Source organism: Petaurus breviceps, unplaced genomic scaffold (assembly GCF_028583685.1).
Source record: "Petaurus breviceps papuanus isolate PSGF00001 unplaced genomic scaffold, PetGlider_PUasm1.0 226, whole genome shotgun sequence".
Lineage (NCBI taxonomy): Eukaryota > Metazoa > Chordata > Mammalia > Diprotodontia > Petauridae > Petaurus > Petaurus breviceps.
In genome coordinates this window covers 3,554,677-3,575,103 of record NW_027185890.1, presented here as the reverse complement: position 1 = coordinate 3,575,103, position 20,427 = coordinate 3,554,677, and the positions used below count along the sequence as shown (strand labels likewise).

The window sequence follows — 20,427 nt, the reverse complement described above, 5'->3', positions numbered from 1 at the left end:
GACTTCAGTTCAAATCCAGCTTCAGAAACATGCTAAATAAGTCATTTAATATTGTTTGCCTCAATTTCTTCATCTGTAAAATGAGCTGCAGAAAGAAATGGCAAAGTACTCTAGGATCTTTGTCAAGAAAACCCCCAAAGGAGTCACAAAAAGTCAGACATTACTGAAACAACTGAACAACAACAGCAAATCCTGAAAAATTTAGGAAACCCTATATAAATAGTATTGCAGAGAAAAAGCCACTCACTCTTGCTACTTTTTTCTATTTTTGTCCTGGGGGCCAGTTACCTCCTAGTTACCCAGGTTTGAAATCTCAGTCATCTTTGACATACTGTTTTCCCTCATCTCACACATCCAATCAGTTGCCCAATCTCCATTTATCTTCCACAACCTTTGCCTTCATTCATTCCCACAGTTACCACCTAGTTCAGGACCATATCATCTGGCATATGAAGTCCTTACCTGATGAGTTTTTTTCTCCAAATTCAGGAATAGAAAGCTACAAAAAACTACAAAATGTAAATCTGTATTCTATTTAGTAAAACATTGTGTTTCATGGTAAACTCCTTTTACGAGAGCACCTCATACACTTTCTGCCAGTATACCTCATAGTTCTCATCAATAACATTGAAGTCAATATAGAATATAAGACAGAGGGCAAAAAAATTACCTATGGTGAAAAAGACTATTATTTGGTTTGATTTTATACAAAATCTAAAATTTGAAATGACAAATCAATTTAAAGGCAGCAATATATGTATAGTCATAGAGCTCTACATAAATGTTCATCCTTGTCTTTATTAAATGAGGTGATAAACATGAAAAGTCTATAAAAGTTTAATCACTTTTTCTAATATCTTTTAAAACAAATTTGAGACATGAAGGTGGTGCACTGGATAGAACTCTACATTTGGAGTCAGGAAGACTTGAGATCAATACTGGCCTCAGCAACTTACTGGCAGTGTAACCCTGGGCAAATCACTTTCCTAACTCAGTTTCTTCATCTGTAAAATGAAGATAATAGTATATACCTCCCAGTGTTATTGTGATGACAAAACAAAATAATATTTGTAAAGCACTTTTTCAAACCTTAAAGCATTGTTTTATGCTACCGTGTTTCCCCGATAATAAGACCTATCCCAAAAATTAGCCCTCCCCTTACTGTGTAAGATTCCTCTAAAATAAGCCCTCCCCCGAAAATAAGCCCTATTGAGATTGCTACTGTAGTGAAAGTGATCCCCTGTGCTACACACTACATTATGGTACCCTCTGTATGCACCGGTCCCCCCCCCACCCCGTGAAACGCACGCCGCTCTCCGAGCTGCATCCAATCAGAGCTGCAGCAGTGAGCGCGTCATCCTGTTCTTCCCCAGTGATTTGCTTATTGAATAAAGGTACATTTTTTTTGTTCACATTTACCTGTTTATTAAAATTGCTGTCAATGTTCATTAAAATAAGCCCTCCCCTGAAAATAAGCCCTCTGGTGTTTTTCTGTCCAAAAAGAATTATAAGACAGTGTCTTATTATCAGGGAAACACAGTATGAAGATATTATTATCATAATGACCATTAGCCCAGATCAAATATTATTAAAGGCATTGCCTAATATTTAATATGTATAACACATGTATATTCTACCATTATTTAGTGGCATTTAAACATAATGTATTTGGGAATAACAACAATAAGACAGCATAACAAAATTCATCGATGCCCTCAAAGCAGTACTTAGAAATTTTATATCCTTAAACACTTGAATCAATAAAACAGAAGAAGAATAGATCAATGAACTGGTTATGCAACTAAAAATAAAATAGAAAAAGAGCAAATTAAAAATCTCCAATTTTACCAAGTTAAAAATCCTGAAAATCAAAGGAGAGATCAATAAAATTGAAAATAAGAAAGCCCTTGACTTAGAAATTAAAATATATAACTGATTTTATGAAAAAAGTAGATAAAGCATCAATTAATTTGATTTTAAAAGATGAAAACTAAATTACCAGTATCAAAAATGAAAAGGGTGAAGGCACTACCAATGAATAAGAAATTACAACCATTATTATGAGCTATTTTGCCCAATTACATGCCCCCAAAATCTAACAACACAAATGAAATGGATGAATATTTACAAAGATATAAATCACCCAGATTAACGGAAATAGAAATATAATACTTAAATAACCCTATCTTAGAAAAAAGAAATGGAACAAGTCACAAATGAGTACCCTAAGAAAAAATACCCAGGACCACACGGATTTACAAAAGAATTCTACCAAACATTTAAGGAACAATTAATATATACTATATTTTATATAACTATACTATATTAATATAATATTATATAAACTATTTGGACAAATAGGCAAAGAAGGATTCTTACTAAAAATTTCACATATTGTGATGATACATAAACTAGGGAGAACAAAAATAGAGAAAGAAAACTGTAGACCAATTTCCTTAATTAAAATCAATGAAAAAAAAAACATGTAAAATCCTAGCAGGGAGATTACAGCAATTTATCACAATGATCATACAATAGGACCAAGGGGGGTTTATGCCAGGAATACAAGACCGGTTAAATAATAGGAAAACTATCAGTATAATTGACCTACAAAAACAACAAAAATAATTTGATTTTCTCAATAAATGCAGATAAAGCTTTTGAAAAAATACAACATAATCAAATTAAAAAAAAATAGAAAGCATAGAATTAAATTTATTATTTTCTTAAAATTATACGTAATATCTATCTAAAACCATCAGGAAGAATTATCTGTAATGCATATAATATGCTAGAAGACTTTCCAATAGGATCATGGGTGAAGCAAGGATGCCCATTATCACCACTATTATTTAATATTGTTCTAGAATTACTAGCAATAAGAAAAAAAGAAATTGAGGGAATATGAATAGGCAATGAAGAAACATAATCATCACTCTTTTCAGATGATATGGTGGTATGCTTAGATAATCAACTCAAAAATGAGTTTAAATAATTAGCAACTTCAGTAAAGTTGTGGGATAAAAAATAAACCTATGTAAATCATCAAAATTTCTATATATTGGGTAACAAATTCCAGCAGGAAGAGATCGAAAGAGAAATTCCATTTAAACAACTGCAGGAAATATTAAATACTTGGGATTCTACTTGCCAATATAAACCCAGTAACTATATGAACACATGTACAAAACACCTTTCACACACAAAGTCAGATCTGAGACATTGGAGAAATACTAAATAGTGATTGTTAATGAGTATGCCATGCCAATATAATAAAAATGACATTCCATGCCAATAAAATTACCAAAAGATATTTTATAGAGATAAAAAAAAATAACAATTCATCTGGAAGAACAAAAGATCAAGAATATTAGGGGAATCAATTAAAAAATAATATGGCAGAAGGTAGTTTAGCAGTACAAGATCTAAAACTGTATTACAAAGTGGTAATCATCAGCACAATATGGTACTGGCTTAAGAAATGAAGTGGTACAGAAACACCTGGCTGTGTAACCTTGAACAAGTTATTTAACCCCAATTGCTTAGGGGTGGCCAGGTGGCTCAGTGAGTAAGAGCATCAGTCCCAGAGTCAGGATGACCTGGGATCAAAATCAGGCTCTGATACTTAGCACCACACCCAGAAATAATTGGCCATGTAACCTTGAGCAAGTTACTTAACCCCAATTGCTTAAAAAAAAAAGAAATGAAGTGGTGGACTAGTGGGATAGATTAGGTACATAATACACAGCAATACGTGACCATAGCAATCTAATATTTGACAAACTCAAAGATCCAATATTTGGGAACAGGAAATTAGTATTTGACAAAAATTTCGGGGAAAATCAGACATCAGTTTGGCATCAACTGAATACAGACTAACATCTCACACTGTATACTGAGATAAGGTCAAAAAGGATATATGATTTATACATTAATGGTGATATCATAAACAAATTAGGGGATCATGGAATATTTTACCTGCCAAACTTATAGATAAGGGAAGAATTTATGACCAAATAAGAGATGGGGTTATTATAGGATGAAAATAGATAATTTTTTAAAAAATCTAATTTAAAAATGTTTGGACAAACACTACCAAAGCAACCAATATTAGAAGAAAAAGTAAGAAGCTGGGGGGGGGGATTACAGCAAGCTTCTATAATAAAGGCCTAATTTCTCAAACATATGGAGAACTGAGTCAAATTTATAAGAACACAGGTTATTTCCCAATTGACAAATGGTCAAAAGGTATGAAGAGGAAGGTTTCAGAAGAAGAAATCAAAGTTATCTGTAGTCATAGGAAAATTACTTAAATCTACTGATTAGAGAAATGTAAGCTCAAACACCTAAATCCTTTCAGATTGACTAATATGAAAAGAAAGGAAAATGACAGATGTTGTAGGGGATGTGTAAATATAGGGACACTAATGCGCTAATTGTAGCATTGTGGACTGATCCAATTTTCTGGAGAGGGAAATTTGCAACTGTGCCCAAAGGACTTTAAAACTGTGCATATGCTTTGATCCTGAAAAATTCTACTGGGTCTGTACCTCAAAGTGTTCAAAGGAAAAGGAAAAGCACCTATATGAACAAAAATATATTTATAGCAACACTTTTTATGGTGGCAAAGAGCTGGAAATTCATCAATCTATGAATGGATAAACAGATTATTGTATATGATTGCAATGGAATAATATTGTGATAGAAGAAATGATGAGCAGGATGCTTTCAGAAAAAAAAACAACACTTGTAAATATTTTCATGAACTGATGCAAAATAAAGTGAGCAGAGAATTCTAAAGAACTTATGATGAAAAAATGCTATCCACCTCCATAGAAAGAACTGATAGAATATGAATTCAGATCAAAGCATACAATATTTTTTACTTTATTGATCTTGGAGGTTTCTTCTCTGCATTATCTTTTGCAAAGTGGTTAAAATGGAGATGTTTTGATGACTGCACATGTATAATCTATAACAAATTAGTTGCTTCTCAAAGAGTGGAGAAGGGAGGGAGTGAGACAATATGTAACTCAAAATTTAAAAAAAAATTGTTTTCATATAATTGAGAAAAAAAAATAAATGTAAAAAAAATTAAACATGATATATCCAAGGGGCCTATGTTGTAGTCTAAATGAAGCTAATTGATTCATTTTCTCAGACTCAGTCCTTTTCTTACCAAGAAACTTTGTATGTGTGTGGGAGGGGTAAGGGTTTTGGGCATATCGATGAAAAGTAAAATGGGGCACAGAAACAGCCAGAATAACTGCAAATTTGAAAAGTATGTACATTTAGCAACAAATAAATTGCATGAATGGGGGTGCACATCTTGATCCGGCATACTTTCAATCTATATTCCAGTTACATTAAGTTTTCTTGTCTTGGATTGACATATTCATTTATAGCTTGTTAGCTAGAATATTTAAAAAAATCATAAAAATCACATATTTACAGTAGTAGTCATTGTAGGATTATTATAAATTATAAGGTGAGATTATTGATTCCAAACCCCTCATTTACCAGAAGAGAAAACTTAGACCAAGAATAATTAGCTAAGTGTAATATCCCTTCTTCCTATTGGTGCTGCTCCTGGTCTACCAAACTGCGGTATGAAATACCATAATTTGGAGGAATTAAGCAACGTGATTATGTATCTCTGGGACCATGCAGCCTTATTTTTACTCCAACCATTATTGCCTGCTACTGCTCCACCCAGCAAATATTTCCTCCCAGCTTCCAAGGTATCATCCTAAGAGTTGTAATCAAATTACAATTACCAGGAACACTAGAAAGGCTATGCCAATTGATTACCCTATTGTTACATTCACTATTTTTATGACTTCTCAGGTCCTGATTTCCTTCTCTGATCACTACACCTCAATATGAATTATATCCTACTATTAGAATTTAAGGTATTTGAGGGCAGGGGTTGTCTCGCTGTTTGTAGCTCCACTTCAACACTATGTGCCTCAGTTTTCTAATAGGAATAATGGGGGAAATAAAAACACTAACCTCTCAGTGTGTTTGTTAGGAGAAAAATGAGATAAAATTTGTAAAGCAATTTTGTAAAGTTTGAAGTATTCAGCACATAGTATAATCTTAATAAATTCCTTCCTTCCTTCCTTCCTTCCTTCCTTCCTTCCTTCCTTCCTTCCTTCTTTCCTTCCTTCCTTCAATAGATAGTGAATTTGTTTTTATTTTATTTTATTTGAGGGATTATTTTTTATTTGTTTCTTTTTAGTTTTCAACATTTATTTACACAAGATTTTGAGTTACAAAATTTCTCCCTGTCTTTCCCCTACCACCACCCCATAGTGAGTCTACTGAATACCCTTTCCCACACTCTGCTCTCTCTCATATCCTCCCCCCCCCTCTTACTTTCTAGTAGGGCAAGATTGATTTCTATACCCCAGTACCTGTATATCTTATTTCCTACTTGCATGTAAAAAAAAAGACAACCTTTTTTTTTTTTTAACAGATAGTGAATTTGAATTCGAATTCTAACTCCTAAGCCAATACTTTCTATATTATCTCATGCTATTTCTCAAGGTATTGGGGAGTACAATAGATAAGCAGGGAAAGGAGTGTTCCATTTGCCATTCCTGATGTTAATGTAATCATGCAGTCCTGACAGATGTGGTTAGCTCCGTGAAATTAACAGATCTTAGGAACAGAAGTGGAAAGAGCTGGGACCCATGAGCAGTTTATGCTATATACATTGATACTGAAGATTCCAATTCTATGAGTCTGTTAAATATCACAGAACAAATAAATTCACAAGATTTAGCATATAGAGAGACCTTAAATATCATGTGGTCCAGCCTACATACTTTATAGATGAGAAAATTCAAGCGCAGAGGGGTTTAGCAAGTTTTCCAGGGTTGTAGAGCTAGAAGCAAAGCCAAAATTTGAACACAGTTTAATGAGAATATGGGGAGGGAAGCCAAGATAGTAGAGTAAAGGCAGGGATTTATCTGACCTCTCCCAAATTTACCTCTAAACAATTTAAAATAATGCCTCAAAATAAATTATGGATTCCCAGAACCAACAAAAGAACAGCATGAAATAATTTCCATCCCAAGACAGCTTTGAAGGTTGTAAAGAATAGTCTTTCTCACAGGGGTGGGAGTGTAGTGCGGTCCAGGACAGATTGTGTCAGCATTAGCACCATCAAGCCAGCAGCAGGCCATTGGGGAGACTGAATCAGCATCAACGACTTCTTGAGTTTTCAACACAGAGATTATAAAAAAGTTGGACCACTGGTCAAAAGAGATTACAGGGGACCCTTTGCTGGCACTGGGTGGAGAACTCTATTGCACTGCCCATACCTGTTTCCTGGTTTCAGTATCAGGCAAAAAGCAGCACTAGAACACTAGAGCATGAAACCAGAGGAGAACAGTGACTCTGCTCCTAGTTTGGGAGTGGAAAAAAATGATTTTTGTCCCTTACCAATAAGAGCACAGGCAAGAAGAGCAGTGACCATTACTCTCCTTAGATCATACCACTTTAGAAGAACTGAAACTTATTCACCCAGAACTAGCTCTGATAACAGTAGCACCCACATACACATTCACACCCCCACCCATACCCACTCATACACACACACACACAAACACATACCCTGCACACAACAACAATAAAAACCCTGAAGCTTGGCACTGTGCCCCCTATACTTTGGAAGCAAAACCCAACTTTAGCACAAAGTTAAAAGTTAAGAAATAGACTGGGAAATGAGAAAACAGCAACAAAAACAACCTGACCATAGAAAGTTTCTATGATGACAGGGGAGTTCAAAACAAAACCTCAGAAGAAGACACTAAAGTCAAAACTGCTACATCCAAAGCCTCAAAAAATATGCCAATTAGTCTTAAGCCTAAAAATAATTTTTTGAATAGCTGAAAAAGTATTTTAAAAATCAAACAAGAAAGGTAGGGGAAAACAATTGGCAAAAGAAATGGGTGATTCAAGAAAATCCTAGGGAAAAAAGTCAACAGCCTGGTTAAAAAAAATACTGAAGAAAATAATACCTTAAAAACCAGAATAAATCAAATGGTTATAAAAAGAAGGGGGCACAAAAATCAGAAATGTATTTCTTAAAAGGAAGAAGTGGCCAAAGGGAAAACAAAGTACAGAAGCTCCCTGAAGAAAATAATTCCTTAGAATTTAGAGTTGGGCAAGTGGAAGCTAATGACTACATAAGACATCAAGAAATAATAAAAAAAATCCAAAAAGAAAATGTGAAATATCCCATTAAATAATAAGTTACAGATCAATGAGAGCTAATTTAAGAATTATTGGACTACCTGAAAACCATGATTTAAAAAACATGACAAGACATCATATTTCAAGTAATTATGAAGGAAAACTTATCTGATGTTCTCAGACTGAATGCTAAAATAAAAATTGAAAGAATCCACTGTTCAACTCCTAAAAGAGCTCTCAAAATGAAAACTCCTAGGAATATTCTAGTCAAATTCAAGAAGCCTTCAGTCAAGGAGAAAATACTGCAGGTAATCAGAAATAAACAATTTTTATTGTGGAGATAGTCAAGATAACACAAGACTGAGCAAGTGCTACATTAGGATCAGAGGGCTTGGGATAAAATATTCCAGGGGGCAAAAGAGCTAGGATAAGAACCAAGAATTAGCTAGCCAGGAAAACTGAGTATAATTCTTCAGGGGTGGGGCAGGGGATGGATATTGAATGAAATAGAAGACTTTCAAACACTCCTTATGGAAAGAGCAGAATTGAATAGAAAACTTGGCTTTCAAATATAATATTCAAAAGAAGAATAAAATGTAAACAGGAAGTAGAAATCATAAGAAATTCAATAATTTTAAACTTTTCACAATCTTTCATGGGAATATGATACTTGTAACTACTAATAATACTGCCATTATTAGGATAGTTAGGAGTATAGACAGAGGGTATGGGTGTGAGCTGAGTATGATGGGATGATATGTCCAAAAATAAAATGAAAGAATGAGAAAAAGGGATGCATTGGTAAAAGGGAGGAGGAAAAGGCAGCATGGGGCAAATTTATCTGACAGAAAAGAGTCATGACAAACTTTTATAGTGAAGGGGGAATAGGAGGGTGGTGACCAATACTTGAACCTTACTCTCATCAGAACTGGATTAAAAAGGGAACAATATTTGACACCCAGGTGTATATAAAAATCTAACTTACCTTGCAGGGAAGGAGGAGAGGAGGAGGACAAAAATGGAGGGGGATAGAAGGGATGGAATATTGGGAGAGGTAATAGTGAAAAGCAAAACAATATTGAGGAGGGACAGGGTGAAGAGAGAGAGAGAGAGAGAGAGAGAGAGAGAGAGACTAAGGGAAATATGGAATGAGGGAAATACATAGTAATAATAAATATGACACAAAAGTAGAGCAAGTAGAGCAAGTTTATCTGGTCTCTCACTTCTCAAATGTATAGAGAACTAAGTCAAATTTATAAAAGTACATATTTTTCTCCCCTTTTTTTTTGCTTTTTGGAGGGCAATTGGCGTTACTTGACCAAGGTCACACAGCTAGTTTTTGTGTTAAGTGTCTGAGGCTGGATTTGAACTCAGGTCCGCCTGACTCCAGGGCTGGTGCTCTATTCACTGTGCCACCTAGGCACCCCATATTTTTCTCCATTTAATAAATGGCTAAGAGATAGGAACAAGTATATTTCAGATGAAGAAATCAAAGCTATCTCTAGTAATATGAAGACAATGTCCTAACTCTATCGATTAGAGAAATGCAAATTAAAACAACTCTGAGGTACTATTTCACATTTATCAATGAGCTAATATGGCAAAGAAAGAAAATGACAAATGTTAAAGAGGATGTGGGAAAATTAGGGAACTAATGTACTATTGGTGGAGTTGTAAGCTGATCCGACCATTTTGGAGAACAATTTGGAATTATGCCCAAAGGACTTTAAAACTGTGTGTACTTTTTGACCCAGAAACACCACTACTAGGTCTGTACTCCAGATGAATAAATAAAGGAAAAGAACCTATATTACAAAAAAATATTTGTAGCAGCTCTTTTTTGTGGAAGCAAAATTTGGAAATTAATGGGATGCCATCAATTGGTGAATAGTTGAACAAATTATTGCTTATCATTGTGATGGAATCCTATTGTGCTATAAAACATAATGATCAGTGTGCTTCCAAAATATCCTGGAAAAAAATATGTCAATTGATGCAAAATGAAGTGAACAGAACCAGGAGAAAAGTGTGCATGATAAAAATAATATTGTACAATGATCAACTGCAAATGACTTAGGTCTTCTCAGCAATATGATGATTCAAGACAATTCCAAAGGACTTATGATGAAAAATGTTTATCTACCTACAGAGAAAACACCAATGTATTTTTTTAAGCAATTGGGGTTAAGTAACTTGCTCAATTTTACACAACCAGTTATTTCTGGGTGTGGTGCTAAGTATTTGAGCATGGATTTGAACCCCAGGTCATCCCAACACTGGAGCTGGTGCTCTTACTTGCTGAGCCACCTGGCCACCCCAAACCAATGTATTTTAACAACAGATAAAATCATACTTAAATAATTTTTTTTATTGTGCTTTTTTTTTTTGCAGGGGGGAGGTGCAGGTCTTTGTTTTCTTTAACATTATCACTAACACAGGTTTTGCATGACTGAAGGAAGAATGCCATGAGAGAGGGAGGGAGAGAATTTGATATTCAATTGAAAAAAAACGTTAAAATTGTTTTTACATGTAATTGGGAAAAAATTTTTAAAAATTTTAAGATAAAAAGAGAATGAGTAAAGGTGCATCCAGTATTGGAAAGAACTGTTTGGGAGCTGTGTCATCAGGGAAAGTCAATTTCACTAAGAGACAGAAGATGAAGAGTGTTGGAAAGAAATAGATTTGAGATAAAGGGAAGGTTGTTGCTTATGGAACAGAGGGCACAGTGGAAGCTGTGGGTGGAGTTATGATGAAATTTTGGGGTGAGAATGAGGAATCAGGTGTTAGGGGCTGTGGAATGGGGTTTGGATGATCATCCAAAGGAATTTAGAGTAACTGGAATGTCAATGTTTATCATTGAGTGGAGGATGTCACTCTTCTACCCTCAAAGGAAAAACACATCAGGAGATAGGGACCTGAAGTCAAAGGGAGGGCTATTCTTCTTTGGCCTGGAGTTTCTTTACTTTTAGCTGGGAGATTGTACTGGCAGCAAATGGAAGATGCCTTGTGCTTACATAGACTGAAATAATTGTATTGGCATAGAAAGAAGACAGCTGGTTCCGGTCTCTAAAATCTTTCCTCAGAGGACACTGTGCCCAGCAGGAGATGAAAGGTACTAGTGTGCAAATCTTCAGCCTTATGAGGTGACAGCAGGAAGCAGTGAACTTCATGCCCAAATGGAAGATAAATGCACTGTTCTGTATCAGCCTGTCCTGACCTAACCGCTCTACTGATCTTCAATCTCATATCTCAAACTACCATTTGGATATTTTGAACTGTATATCCAGTAGATGTGTTAAACTCATTATGTTCAAACCAGAATTCATTATTTTCCCCCTTAAATCATCCTTATCTTCTACTGTTTTTTATTACCATCCTCCCAATTCCTCAGATTCACAAGTTGAGACACCCTGAATTCTACATTATCTCTCACTTCTTATATCCAGTCTTGTCAAGACCTATCAATTTCATGTTTGCAACATCTCTCATATAATTCCTCCTCCCTCCTCTAATCACTACCACTCTGGTACAGTTCCTTATCACCTCACATCTGAACAATTGCAACAGGCTTCCAGTGTATCTGCCTGCTTCAAGTCTCTCCAAACTCTAATTCCCCCCTCCATTCAGCCACTGAAGTGATTTTCCTAAAGTACAGGTTTAATTATGTCACCACTACCCTCCACTCAATAAATTCCAATGGCTTATTATTGCATCTAGGATCAAATACATAATTCTCTATTTACCATTCAAAGCCCTTCCTAACCTAGACCCCTCATACATTTCCAGTCTCCTTAAACTTTACTCCCTGACACATGTTAATAAATCCAGTGACACTGCCCTCCTGGCTGTTTCAGGAATAAGACACTCCATCTCTCAACAACTCCAAACATTTTCTCTGGCTGTTTCTCATGTCTGAACTTATCCCCCTCTTCCACTCTTGACTACTGACCTCCCTAACTTCCTTTAAGTCCCAAGTAAAATCTCATTTTCTACAGTAAGGAGAATGTGTCTGAATTCCTGGGTCTTCCCTATGTTTTTTTTTTCTCCTATTTCTCCTCTAAATAGCTTGCTTTGTACACATTTGTTTGCATGCTGTCTCCCCCCCTAGACTTAAAGCACTTTGAGGGCAGAGACTATCTTTTGCCTCTCTTCACATCGCCAGTGTTTAACACAGTGCCTGGTACATAGTAGGCTCTTCATAAATGATTACATTTAGTTGATGTGCTTTCCACTATACCTGGTTTACAAGAATAAATAATATAGTGCATTACAGGATTTCCATGCCATCCTGAGAAACTTAACTGTATATTCAGAAGATAAAATTTACCTGCATCATAGATGATTTCATGAGAACCTGGTGTGTTTTATTCTTTCTGTGAATGTTTTATTTGTTCATGTTATAACTAGCCAGAGCAAATCTTTAACAATCTGCTTAAAATGATGATGTCATATTCTACAAATATGGTATCAATGTGTCATCTTATTACTCTTTGTTTTTTCTTGAGTACATTAAACATGCTTGCTTTAATATCTAGCACTGCAGGACCACTTTATTTCTTTCCCCTCCCCCTATACAAAATAGAAATGCTTATCAGTACTCTATTTAGACTTTAAAAACTGCTGCTCTGTGCTCACCTTTACTCTTTTCCTTGGATTTGAAATCTTAATTACAAGTAAGAAAAGATAATTGTAAGTAACAACTTGTCATTTTCAACTAAGGTTTTATATTGTCTTTAGCCTGACAAAAAATATAGGGACTAAACTGTCACCAAAGTTGAATTTTAGAAATTTTGACTTAAAAACCTCCCTGAAACATCCATGACAGGTTACTTAATCACTGAGTATGTGTTTGATGTCTCAACATTGCTCTTGCTATTATGTGAAATTCATATTTCTGGAGCCATTCAGAACATGTTGGGGGAATTCTTGTATATAGATTAAAAATACCTCAATGTAGTAAATAATGTGGGACTAAGAATCATTTCCAAAAAAAGGAATAAGGCAAGTGCTCTTGAATCAAAGACACAAATCTGGTTAAGATGCTTGTGGTTGATGGTATGGAATCTTTGTACTCTGTGTCAAATTACATGGAAAAACATCTTTTTTGCTATTACATATATTTAAGCTAAACAAAAGCAATTTGGTTTGATTGAGCAAAGTAAATTAAAATGACAGAAATCAGCATCCCTAACAAAATGTACTGTTAACCCATTATGCTCTAAATCATTCAGTTTGTCAATGTCTACATGTAATTGCATGGAATACTAAAAAGTACATGTTATATACCACCTCACAAATACAATCCCAGAATAGAATGGGTATGATAAATCAGAATTTTTTGAATAAATAATAAACTTAGGGTCATGTGGTGACAGATGTGAAGAACACCAGACTGTCTAGTAATAACTAGGACTGAGAATTGGGCTCAATTGGAGAGGACTATTTTCTATTATGTCAGGAAATGGAAAGGTTAGTTTTTTTTTTTTTACTTTAGTGAGAATCTTTTGGTTTTTTTGCTTTTTGGAGGGGGGAAGGTAGGGCATTTAGGGTTAAGTGACTTGCCCAAGGTCACATGGCTAGTTTTGTGTTAAGTGTCTGAGGCCGGATTTGAACTCAGGTCCTCCTGACTGGTGGTGCTCTATTTACTGCACCACCTAGCCACTCCAGAAGCATTTTTTTTCCTCAGAATTTTATTTTAGACTCAAATGCCAGAACACAAATACAAAATAGGGAAAAGAAACAAAAACATATCATAAATATTAGAACTTAAATACAAAGTTAGAAAGCAAAAAAGCATGCTCTGTGCATAGCAGAACATAACAGAGGATTAAAAATATGTAACAATAAATTTTCATTTCAAGAAAGCCTATATGAGAAATAATACTTATTGTGTTAAGAATTGTCCTTCTATTTTTGCTTCCTTGTAAGTTTTCTTTTGTTCTCTGCTGTAAACTTTTTTACTTTGTTATTTCTTTCCCTTTTCTCAATTCCCACCTAGAAGGCCACAATAAAGTTTGGATATGTTTTTCTACAGCTATAGATATATACATATATACATACATATATAGACACTTTCCCAAACCTATTCTCTTGTTTGTTTTCATGTATGTGCAGACATGTTGTTTCCTGTTCCTCCTGCCTCCTCTGATTTACTTCTACCCAGTACCTTGCCCTCTGATCACATGCCTCCCCCATCCTCCCACTCCCAGAAATCTAACCACCTTTCTATATCTCTCTTTTACCTGTTCCCTCACCCTCCCTTCTAAAGATCCCTCCCTTGTCATCTCCCCTCTCCCTATGTCCCTACCATTTTATTCTGAATTTAGAAGACTTGTATACTCTTGTAAATATATATGTATTGTTCCCTCAAACCTATTCCCAACGAAAGTAGGTTGCTAGAACTACCAGTCCTCCTCCCCCATCTGATTCCTCTCTGTCAGTTCTTCCTTTCGCACCTCAGTTGTATAAAATAATTACTCCTTTAAGCTGTTCCTAAGTTTTTTTACTTTTTAAATTCATATCACATTCAGTTTTACCCCAGTCTTTCTTATGAACTACCCAATTATTGATAAGAATCTTGTTCATACATTTTACACATATAAAAAGTAAACAGCCTGTCCTTATGGATCCCTTGTATTCAGTCTTTCTTATGTGCCTTATATTTCTCTTGGTTCTTGTATGTCAAATCTTCTATCAAGTTTAGGATTTTTTAAAAACAAATTTTTGAAAGTCTGAGAGTATATCAAATGTCCATGTTCTTTTTTCATTCAAGATAATACTTAATTTAGCAGGGTTGGAGGCCCTGTTCTTTTGTTCTTCGACATGTTGTGGTCCAAGACCTATGGTCCTTTAATGTTTCTGCTGCTAGGTCTTCTGTAATTCTATTAAGACACCATCACATTTAAATTGTTTTAATATTGATGCTTTTAATATTTTTTCCTTGAACTGAAGGTTTCAGAATTTGACTATGATATTCCTATGAGTTTTCCTCATAGGATCTCTTTTAAGTGGTGACCGATGAATTTTTTCTGTTTCTACTTTCCCTTGTTGTTCTGATGCTTCAGGACAATTTTCTTTAGTTATTTCTTATATCATTGTATCAAGATTCTTTTTTTTGATAATAACTTTCAGTTAGTTCAATTATTTTTATATTTTCTGTTTTTGAACTATTCTCTAAATCTGTTGTTTTTCTTATAAGATGTTCTGTTTTCTCTTCTATTTTTCATTATTTATATTTTATGTAATAATTTATTGATCTTTTGTAATTTCACTGGCTTCACTTTGCCCAATTCTAATTTACAAGGTATCATTTTCTTCCTTAAGATTCTGGATCTCCTTTTCTAGTTGATTGACTTTCCTTTCATACCCTTCTTATTTTTCTTGGATTATTCTCTTTTTAGTTTTTCCTCCATCTCTGTCACTTGATTTTTAAAGATTTTTAAAGATCTTCTATAAACTCTTTTTGGGCAGATGACCTTTGACATTACTCTTTGGGGGTTTCTTTACTTCAATATTCTCCTCTGAAGATGAGCCCTGGTCAACTCTATTCTCATAATAGCTTTGTATGGTTCAATTCTTTCTCCTTTGCCTGTGCATTTTTTGTGGTAATAGCTTAATTTTTGTAGTCAACTCTAGCCCTGGAGTGTGGAAATGGTTCCTCTTGTCCCTGATCTTCAGATCTCCCATGTATCCTGAAATCAAAGCCAAACCTTCAAACTCCTTTAAGTGCCCATAGCCAGAGGCTTTCTGCCCCATTGCTTCTGCACTCACTGGGAGTGTACTCCTGTTTCTTCATACCCCTTCTGCTCTTCACAGCACAGCTAGGTCTGGCATTCCCAGTCGGCAAAGGTTCCCTCCATCCTCCCAGGCTCAGAGGCCCAAATCCCCTCACTTTCTGAAGGGTTAAAGTTCTGGTGTCTTCAGCCAAGGCAGTGTCTCAAATGATCTAACTCCAGGACTTGTGACTTGTGTAAGAGGTTAGCTGCTTGCAGTTAAAATGGAACCTAGCCTGGAGGTGTTTACTCTTATCAGAGACCACATCTCCTCAGGGAATTTTTCTTCTGATCTTCTCAAATTGTCCTAGGAGGCCCTGGTTATGTACCTGTTCTTATTTATCTACACTCACACTTTGTTCGACCAAAGGTGCTATTTTAACACTTTTGTGGGGGAAAATCTTGAGAGGTTGGAATTTTCTGGCCTACTAAAAAAAATGTTATATGGCATGAGGGTCAGTCATATACTATCAGTCTAGAAAATCCAGAATTGTCTATAAGAGATTAGATAGCTATGATATGTCTGGAACATAGGTTTAGAGTTGAAACACTTGAACTTGTCAGCAAGTCAAGGCTGAAAGCATTTATTAATTGCCTTCTATGTGAAGAGCTCTGTGTATCATGAAGGCAAGCAAACAAACAAAAACAGTTCCTATTCTCAAGGAGCTCACAGTTTAATGGGGGAGACAACACTTAAGCAATTATATATAAATAAGAGATGTACAGGGTAAACAGAGATAATCTTAGGGGAAGTCAGTAAGATTAAGGAGGGCCAAGAAAGGCTTCTTCAATAAGGTCAGATTTTAGTTGGGACTTGAAGAAAGCTAGAGATACCAGGAGGCAGAGATGAGAAGAGAGAAAATTCCCATCGTGGTATACAGACAGGAATAACGCTCACATCTGGAAAATGGAGTGTTATGTAAGAGGAACAACAGGAAGGCTAGTGTCACTGAATATGTCAATGGGTATTGTGGGTGCTGTGTGCGAAGGTATAAGAAAATTGCTTTTAAAGGGCATTTCAAGCCAAACAGATGATTTCTATTTTTTCCTGAAAGCAATAGAGAGCCTCTAGACTATAGGCTCTGTGTTTATTGAAAAGGGGAGTGACAGTCAGATTTTCCCTTTAGAAGATCAATTTAACAGTAAGGTGGAGAATGTACTTTAGCGTGAAAAGGCTTGAAGAAGGGAGACCTACCAGTAGGTTATTGCAATGACCCGTGCATAATGTGATAAAGGACTGTACCGAGGTGGTGACAGTGTCCTAGCAAAGAAGGGAATATGTTAAAAAAAAAAAAGGGGGGGGTTAGAAAGATAGAAAAGACAGGAATTGGTAATTGACACACATGTTCACAAACTTGAAAGTTCCTTTCTCTTATAATTTTAGTATTCTATCTTTGCTTACATATTGACCTTTAACATTGTTCTTTGTCCTCACCATGACCTCAGTTCCTTTAACCCTTCAGTTTTTTTCCCAGATTATTCCAATTCAATCTAATCCCATAAACATTTATTAAGTGCTATTAAGGTAAGAGGCACTGTGCTAAATACTGTAACTACAAATGAATAATTACAATAATAAAAGAAAACAGTCATGTTCACAAGGAATTTACAACATAAAGGTAGAAGAAACACAAAAAAGGAGACAGGTAATTGAGGGTGGAGGAGATGGGACACCAGATGGTACCTGGCATAAGGTCATCTTCTTTCATGGAACTGAAACTAGGCAAAGCAGCACAGAAGCAGCAAAGTGGAATGAGGTGAGAGTCTTGTTTCTGTCCTTTATAAAGGAAGGTATTGGGAGGAGTTTGGCATTCTCTCCTCCAGGCCTCCAGTCAGAGGGGTGAGAAGTTTGAAGGAGATGCAATCAATCGAGGCCTGAGTTAGCAGCATAATGATGAGTTTAAAAGGGATGAGCTTGTCCTGGGAGAGACATCTAGAGTTGAAACCAGATGGGATAGTACAAGTAGTGTCTAGTTTTCTTCTTTCTCTGTATCAACCTCTATAACTCTCTACTAACTTCTCCCTTAGAAATCCTTGTTTCCTTGTTCTATCACCAATCACTCCTTTTCTAAACTTCAACCCTAGATGCCTCCCACTATCTGTCCCCTTCATTTCTATATTCATGTTATTAAATGTAGCTAGAGGAGAATACAAATATATACTAATTGGGTCCACTATGAATTTGTTATCTAATCTCAACAGAGTACTCACTGTAACAAGGAAAACATACTATTATTTCTGAATTGCTACACCACTCTCCACTGAAGTTGTTCCAACTCTTCTCATCTCTCCTCAGTCTTCATGTTACACTTCCTCCCCCCATGCCTTCATTGAAGACCTCACTTCACACTTTACTGGAAAAAATAGTCAATTTGCTTACAGCTCTCCCTTTTCCCATTCTCATTTCACATCATTCAGACACCTTCCACAACTCCTCCAATTTAGTATCTGTAATGGGAATGTAAATTTAAAGATCTTCCCTGTCCCTAGGCTAACGTGCACCTGGAGGTTGGGGTAGGAGGCTTGTTTTTCAGTAGATACTTCTTGATTGGCCAGTGAGTCAATAAAGTTGTTACATTCTCTGAGCCAGGAGAAGGCTATATAAGCCCTGATGTGTAGCTTTGTTTTGGGACTCACTTTGAGAAGTGTTCTGTGATTTGATCAGATGAAACTCTGGAAAGCCGTTGTCCAGAGCCCCCGGCTTTGAAACCCAGATGTTGTTTGGTATGGATGTAATGGTTGGACAGTTTGGAAATCTGTCTACTTGATCTGTTTTTGTCTTGACAATTCTGTCTGTATATTTTGAAGTTCAGGGTGCTGACCTTTTTCCCCTGAACTAGGTGAATGATATATATCTGATTGATTAAAGTAAGCTTGTTAACCCATTTTGAGTTGCTTTCCTTTATCAAAGCAAATCCAAGAACCTGTATTGTCAGATACCCTGGGGACGCTGGGGTGCTTGCTGCTACAGTATCTCATGAAGAGGTGGCTCTCCTGTACGAAGTGAGCCCCTTTGATTATCCTTCATTTCATTCTCTAATATCTTTACCATCAGATTCCCTCCATCATCATCTCCATTTCCTCCCTGATCTCCAATATCTGCCTTTTTCTGTCTCCTTTCCTCTTATTTACAAATGTACAAATGTTTTTTCTTGATGCTTAAATAGTCCTCTTTATATCCTACTATACCCACTCAATATTATTTTCTTTAATCTCTTACTTCCAGAGCTAATCTCCTTGAGAAAGCTGTCCACACTAGATGTTCCCATTTTTACTTCTCTAAATCTCTCCTAAGGATTTTATAATCTATTTGGTTTTTAACCCAATCATTTAACTTAAACTGTGCTCTTCAAAGTTATCAATGATCTTTTAATTGCCAAATTAAATTATTTTTTCCTCAATCTTGAACCTTCTTTACCCCTTGGCAGCATTTGAAACTATTGAGAATAATGTCTTTCTCTCTAGATTTTCAGTGACACTGCTCTTTCTTGGTTCTTGCCTAATCTGTAAAACAGCTATGTTTTAGTTCCTTTAGCTAGTTCTTCATTTACATCAGGCCCACTAATCATGGATAACCTCCAAGGTTCTGTTCTTGGCCCTCTGCACTTTTCAATAATTTCTCTTTCACTTGGTGATCTTATAATTTCCCATTGGTTTGATTATAATCTTCTGTGCTGATGATTCTGAGATCTGTAGAGTCTTAACCTTTCCTCCAAGTCCTTCATACTTTTTGGACATCTTTAATTGAATATTTCATATACACCTCAGACTTAACATGTCTAAAGCAATTCTTTGGCAATGAATTGTCAATGCCTCATCACTTTTGCAATAGACTGCTGGTGGGTCTCTGCTTCAAGTCTTTCAAACCCACCTGTCCATCTTCTACCTTGCTTTCAAATTCACCATCCATCTAAACATGTCACCCCCCCCCTTCAATAAATAGGGAGCCTCTAATGATTGTGTTGGTTCCAGGAAAAATATAAAACCATCTGTTTCACTTTTAAAATCCTTCAGAATCAGTCTTCTTACATCTTAACCCACTATGTCTACGTACTCTGGTATCTAGTGACATTGCCCTCTTTGCTATTCCTCCTACATCCTATGTTTTCCCCTAATTTTCCTCTTCCAAATTCCCTTATTATTTTCAAGATTACCATGATCATCCCAGTTATCATTCTCACAACCTTGGTGTCATCTTCAATTCCTGATTTTTACTCAAACCATTTATCTAATTCATTGCCAATTATTGTCTACTCTCACAGCATTTCCGGTATATGTCCCCTACTCACATACCTTTCTCCCTAATACAGGCTTTCATAACTTCTTGCCTATACTATGGCAACTACTAGTTGCTTCTGTTTTCTAATTCTTGGAGTACTTGCATTCAAATTCAAATTCAAACCTAAAACAATCCATTCTCCACAACTTCCAAGTTTTGTTTTGGTAAAGTGTA

General features: G+C 35.7%; 1 long non-coding RNA gene across 1 annotated transcript in view; it reads right to left on the bottom strand.

Annotated features, from left to right (window-relative positions):
* Nucleotides 1-17,728, bottom strand: part of LOC138166773 (uncharacterized) — a 96,089-nt gene extending 78,361 nt beyond the window's left edge. Inside the window, exon 1 of the long non-coding RNA XR_011169728.1 lies at nucleotides 17,659-17,728. This is a non-coding gene — a long non-coding RNA (uncharacterized lncRNA). The remainder of the gene's footprint in view (nucleotides 1-17,658) is intronic.
* Between the last annotated feature and the right edge of the window lie 2,699 nt (nucleotides 17,729-20,427).